The sequence below is a fragment of the Ranitomeya imitator genome, chromosome 10, assembly GCF_032444005.1.
Source record: "Ranitomeya imitator isolate aRanImi1 chromosome 10, aRanImi1.pri, whole genome shotgun sequence".
NCBI lineage: Eukaryota > Metazoa > Chordata > Amphibia > Anura > Dendrobatidae > Ranitomeya > Ranitomeya imitator.
The window spans coordinates 142,130,102-142,136,101 of NC_091291.1; the positions used below are offsets into that span (position 1 = coordinate 142,130,102).

The window sequence follows — 6,000 nt, forward strand, 5'->3', positions numbered from 1 at the left end:
CCAAACTATTCACACCGAGTCTCAGCATCAGTAGTGCAGCCCAAACTATACACACCAAGTCCCAGCATCAGTAGTGCAGCCCAAACTATACACACCAAGTCCCAGCATCAGTAGTGCAGCCCAAACTATACACACCAAGTCCCAACATCAGTAGTGCAGCCCAAACTATTCACACCGAGTCTCAGCATCAGTAGTGCAGCCCAAACTATACACAACAAAGCACAATATCAGTAGTGCAGCCCAAATAATACACCAAGTCCCAACATCAGTAGTGCAGCCCAAATAATACACCAAGTCCCAATATCAGTAGTGCAGCCCAAACTATACACACCAAGTCCCAACATCAGTAGTGCAGCCCAAACTATACACACCAAGTCCCAACATCAGTAGTGCAGCCCCAACTATACACACCAAGTCCCAGCATCAGTAGTGCAGCCCAAACTATACACAACAAAGCACAATATCAGTAGTGCAGCCCAAATAATACACCAAACCACAATATCAGTAGTGCAGCCCAAATACCGTAATACACCAAACAACATCAGTCATGCAGCCCAAATAATACACCAAGTCCCAATATCAGTAGTGCAGCCCAAATAATACACCAAGTCCCAATATCAGTAGTGCAGCCCAAATAATACACCAAACCACAATATCAGTAGTGCAGCCCAAATAATACACCAAGTCCCAATATCAGTAGTGCAGCCTCTCCTGCTTGGTCTTTCATTACAAAAAAAAGTCCCATAAAATAAACAGATGCACCGAACAGATATTTTTCCCAGAGGGAAAAAAGTAAAAAAAAAATAATCACCAAAAAATATGAAAATGTAAAAAAAAAAAAACAAAAAAACTTGTCCATTTTGTGTATTAAAAATGTATAGTGAAATAATTGTCATTGTGCACGTGAGCATGTATATAAAATATCTCTATGTGATAGATCTGTATATTGTGCACCGTGTGTATATTGGGATCAATGTGTCCATGGAAACACCGGAATACAAATGTGTGAAATTCTGCATGTAAATCCATGCATGTAAGTATGTGTGCATGTCTGCATATGTATGGCGGCATAAATCCGTGCGTGTCAGCTCGGGTGTGAAATCCGCGCCCGCGTAGATCGGAGTGATGGCATTAGAGGTTGCCCTGTGCTGCCGCCTCCTCCTCCTGTGCCCTGTATGTATGAAGAGCTCTGGCTATGGGACTGTACAAAAAAAAAAAAAAAAAGAGAGAAAAAAAAAAGAAAGAGGGAGAGGCGCACGCTGCAAAGAGAGCGCACACACAGAGGCTGCAAGCAACAACAGCGACGGCAGCAGCCCGCAGCCTGGAAAGCAGCTCCTGACATTGAGAATGAATGACAGCTTACCTGAGTGCCAATCTTCATCAGACTGACACTGGCGTGACAGCACAGCCTATACTTCCCAGCACAGGCCGTGACGTCACTGGAGGGGGGTCCAAACGCACGCCCCCTACTTCTTTTGCTTTTGGCTTTACACGATACCGGTTTATTGCTAGATTTTTTGCGCCATCTAGTGGACGCGCCGAGATGTCATCCTTCTCCCACATTCCGCTACTTGTGACAGCTGGAAAAATGACTCCAAATATTGGGTCCCATCTATAAGGAGAAATCCAGAGGAAGAAGAAAGCAGCAACACTTCCGTTATGTGACGACAAAACCGTAGGCCTTTATTTCCAATATAAATTCATGGACGAGGTAATAAGGGCCGGGACAGCGCAAGGAAAAGGACGACAGCCGTTCTACACGCTTCCACGGGTCCAGATATGTCAGGTAGCATGTCATTTCCTTTTTAAAAGCAATCATGTGACAGCATTTGCATATCATTAAAACATACCATATAGAAAACTAAAACGTCCATATAGAACTCATCATTAACAAATGACATAACAATACAAACATCAAATTTCGTTGATTGAATAAGTAATACGTATTAGTTATCAGAAAAGACAATAAAAAAATAACTTTTTTTACAAAAATTCTTTTACAAATGAGGAGAAAAACATTAACCAACCCAACAGCGATTCCATCCATGCAAAAGAAGAAAAAGAATTCTTCTACAATTCACGTGGAGCATTTCGCGGAAACGTCGTACATGGGATGGACTGAAAATGTCAAAGAGTTCGGTAGAAATTTACTTGGAAAACAGTTTGCAAAATGTCAGATATCCTGAGGATCCATATTCTACAACTCGCACTACATCACATTACCAAAATATATGACCGGAACGGAATCCGGGTCACACGATTATCCACGAGCTCCTGTTAATAGGTTTTCCCAAAAATATGTATAGCATAACCACCAGATGTACCAGAAGGTCCGAAAGGAGTTTCCATAACCCCTATACACCCCCATGGGTTACCGATTAATTATATAATTAACATTTCTAATTATGTTGTGAGAGGTCTGATCTCACAGTAACACCCCATGTCTCGCTCATGTGTTATGCCCCAATGTCTGTAGACAAGCTTTCATGCAGCAGAACCTACAGGTCAAACTTTGTACAATGTTTATTACTTTAGTATTTCGTTCCGGGGTCTTAAAGTGGATTTGTTCACTTTAGTGCAGATATCATGGTACCTGTGCTGCACTTGGAGGAATGACGACTCCTTCGATGGTAGGAAATTGCGATTTTTACACAAACGTGTTTTGGCTTCTGGCTGGCTACTTTTTCAAATGTGACATTTATATTTTTTCACCATGAAATAGTCGCCAGTCTGGCACCAAAGCATGTTGGTTTAATAAAAACCTTTTCCCCCCCCCCCCTTCCATTCAGGAGTCTTCATTTCCACAAGCGCAATTGTTGTTTTTTAACCTTAAAAAAGATGGCAGTCTGGGTGCCGAAATGTGTTGGTGTAATATAAAGCTTAATTTTATACTATACTTCATCCCTGTAAGCGCAGCCCAGGTATCGTGATCTCTCCACTTTTAAAACACCTGTATTATTTAGTTGTGACAGTTAAGTTATTCTCCACCTCTCTGACCAAGTAGCCTAATTAACATCTCCTCATTGGTCCTCCTCCAAATTCTCTCCCCACCAAGCCTGGTTGATATCTCATTATCTCTCTTATCTGCATCTGAAACTCTGCTCACCTAGCCTGCTTGCCATTTCCTCAGTGTCCCTCCTGCTGTATTCTGCCCATCTAATCTGACTGATTTATTATTATTTATTATGCTTTGCTTATATAGCGCTATGTTATTCCTCAGCGCATTACATACATTGCAAATGTTGTCCTTGGTGGGAATTGAACGCAGGACTCCAGCGCTGCAAGGCTGCAGTGCTAATCACTGAACCACCTGGCTGTATCTCTGCCCATCTAACCTGACTAATGGCTCCTCAGTGTTCCTCCTCCCTCCTGCTGTATCCTTGCCCATCTAACCTGACTAATGGCTCCTCAGTGTTCCTCCTCCCTCTTGCTGTATCCTTGCCCATCTAACCTGACTGATCGCTCCTAAGTGTCCCTCCTGCTGTATCTCTGCCCATCTAACCTGACTGATGGCTCCTCAGTGTCCCTCCTCCCTCCTGCTGTATCTCTGCCCATCTAACCTGACTGATGGCTCCTCAGTGTCCCTCCTCCCTCTTGCTGTATCTCTGCCCATCTAACCTGACTGATGGCTCCTCAGTATCACTCCTCCCTCCTGCTCTATCTCTGCCCATCTAACCTGACTGATGGCTCCTCAGTATCCCTCCTCCCTCCTGCTGTATCCTCCCATGTAACCTGACTGCTATCTCTTCGGTGTCGCTCCTCCCTCCTGCTGTATCCTCCCATGTAACCTGACTGATCGCTCCTCAGTGTCCCTCCTGCTGTATCCCTGCCCATCTAACCTGATTGATCGTTCCTCAGTGTCCCTCCTGCTGTATCCCTGCCCATCTAACCTGACTGATGGCTCCTCAGTGTCCCTCCTCCCTCCTGCTGTATCCTCCCATCTAACCTGACTGATCGTTCCTCAGTGTCCCTCCTGCTGTATCTCTGCCTATCTAACCTGACTAATGGCTCCTCAGTGTTCCTCCCTCCTGCTGTATCCCTGCCCATCTAACCTGACGGATCGCTCCTCAGTGTCCCTCCTTCCTCCTGCTGTATCTCTGCCCATCTAACCTGACTGATGGCTCCTCAGTGTCCCTCCTTCCTCCTGCTGTATCCTTGCCCATCTAACCTAACTGATAGCTGCTCAGTGTTCCTCCTTCCTGCTGTATCTCTGCCCATCTAACCTGACTGATTGCTCTTCAGTGTCCCTCCTGCTGTATCCTCCCATCAAACCTGACTGCTATCTCCTCAGTATCCCTCCTCTTTCCTGCTGTATCCTCCCATCTAACCTGACTGCTATCTCCTCAGTATCCCTCCTCCCTCCTGCTGTATCCTCCCATCTAACCTGACTGCTATCTCCTCAGTATCCCTCCTCCCTCCTGCTGTATCCTCCCATCTAACCTGACTGATCGCTCCTCAGTATCCCTCCTCCCTCCTGCTGTATCCTCCCATCTAACCTGACTGCTATCTCCTCAGTATCCCTCCTCCCTCCTGCTGTATCCTCCCATCTAACCTGACTGCTATCTCCTCAGTATCCCTCCTCCCTCCTGCTGTATCCTCCCATCTAACCTGACTGCTATCTCCTCAGTATCCCTCCTCCCTCCTGCTGTATCCTCCCATCTAACCTGACTGCTATCTCCTCAGTATCCTTCCTCCCTCCTGCTGTATCCTCCCATCTAACCTGACTGCTATCTCCTCAGTATCCCTCCTCCCTCCTGCTGTATCCTCCCATCTAACCTGACTGATATCTCCTCAGTGTCTCTCCTCCCTCCTGCTGTATCCTCCCATCTAACCTGACTGATCACTCCTCAGTATCCCTCCTCCCTCCTGCTGTATCCTCCCATCTAACCTGACTGCTATGTCCTCAGTATCCCTCCTCCCTCCTGCTGTATCCTCCCATCTAACCTGACTGATGGCTCCTCAGTATTCCTCCTCCTCCTGCTGTATCCTCCCATCTAACCTGACTGCTATCTCCTCAGTATCTCTCCTCCCTCCTGCTGTATCCTCCCATCAAACCTGACTGCTATCTCCTCAGTATCCCTCCTCCCTCCTGCTGTATCCTCCCATCTAACCTGACTGATGGCTCCTTAGTGTCCCTCCTCCCTCCTGCTGTATCCTCCCATCTAACCTGACTGATGGCTCCTCAATATCCCTCCTCCCTCCTGCTGTATCCTCCCATCTAACCTGACTGATGGCTCCTCAATATCCCTCCTCCCTCCTGCTGTATCCTCCCATCTAACCTGACTGCTATCTCCTCAATATCCCTCCTCCCTCCTGCTGTATCCTCCCATCTAACCTGACTGATGGCTCCTCAGTATCCCTCCTCCCTCCTGCTGTATCCTCCCATCTAACCTGACTGATGGCTCCTCAGTGTCCCTCCTCCCTCCTGCTGTATCCTCCCATCTAACCTGACTGCTATCTGCTCAGTACAAGCTGCAGCTGTCAGTCAGGATGAGCAGGTGGATATTGATTTCACTTAGACTGAGCTAAACTTATTTTTTTTGTCAAAAAAATTGCCTTTTATATTCTTTATATAACTGTAAACTATAGCTAATAACATCAAACTGTATGTAAATATATTTAGACAAAAACAATAAAAAGTTCATTTTTTTCTATATAAAATGGTAACTAAGGTTGCTACATGCTAAATTTACTGTTTGCATTCGTCACAAGTATAATTTACATGTCTTTTGCATAAGTACTTTACACAACCGCAACATATCACATTTGTTTTGTCATTACTTGATGTTGGACAGAAGGCGCATCGTTTCCGTTTTAGGCTGGTTGTGTTGGTGTTGGAGGCCTCGGTATCGTAGCAGTGCTTGTAGAAGCCGTGGGTATCGCATCACTGCTGGTGGAGGCCGTCGGAATTGTAGCATTGCTGGTGGAGGCCGTGGGTATCGGAGCAGTGCTGTTGGAGGCCGTGGGTATCGTAGCACTGCTTTTGGAGGCCGTGGGTAT

General features: G+C 46.0%; 1 protein-coding gene across 11 annotated transcripts in view; it reads right to left on the reverse strand.

Annotated features, from left to right (window-relative positions):
- Positions 1-1,435, reverse strand: part of PKNOX2 (PBX/knotted 1 homeobox 2) — a 340,867-nt gene extending 339,432 nt beyond the window's left edge. For all 11 annotated transcript variants that reach the window (XM_069741543.1, XM_069741540.1, XM_069741536.1 and 8 more), the window contains exon 1: positions 1,364-1,435. The gene's annotated coding sequence lies outside the window, so the exon portion shown is untranslated. The remainder of the gene's footprint in view (positions 1-1,363) is intronic.
- Between the last annotated feature and the right edge of the window lie 4,565 nt (positions 1,436-6,000).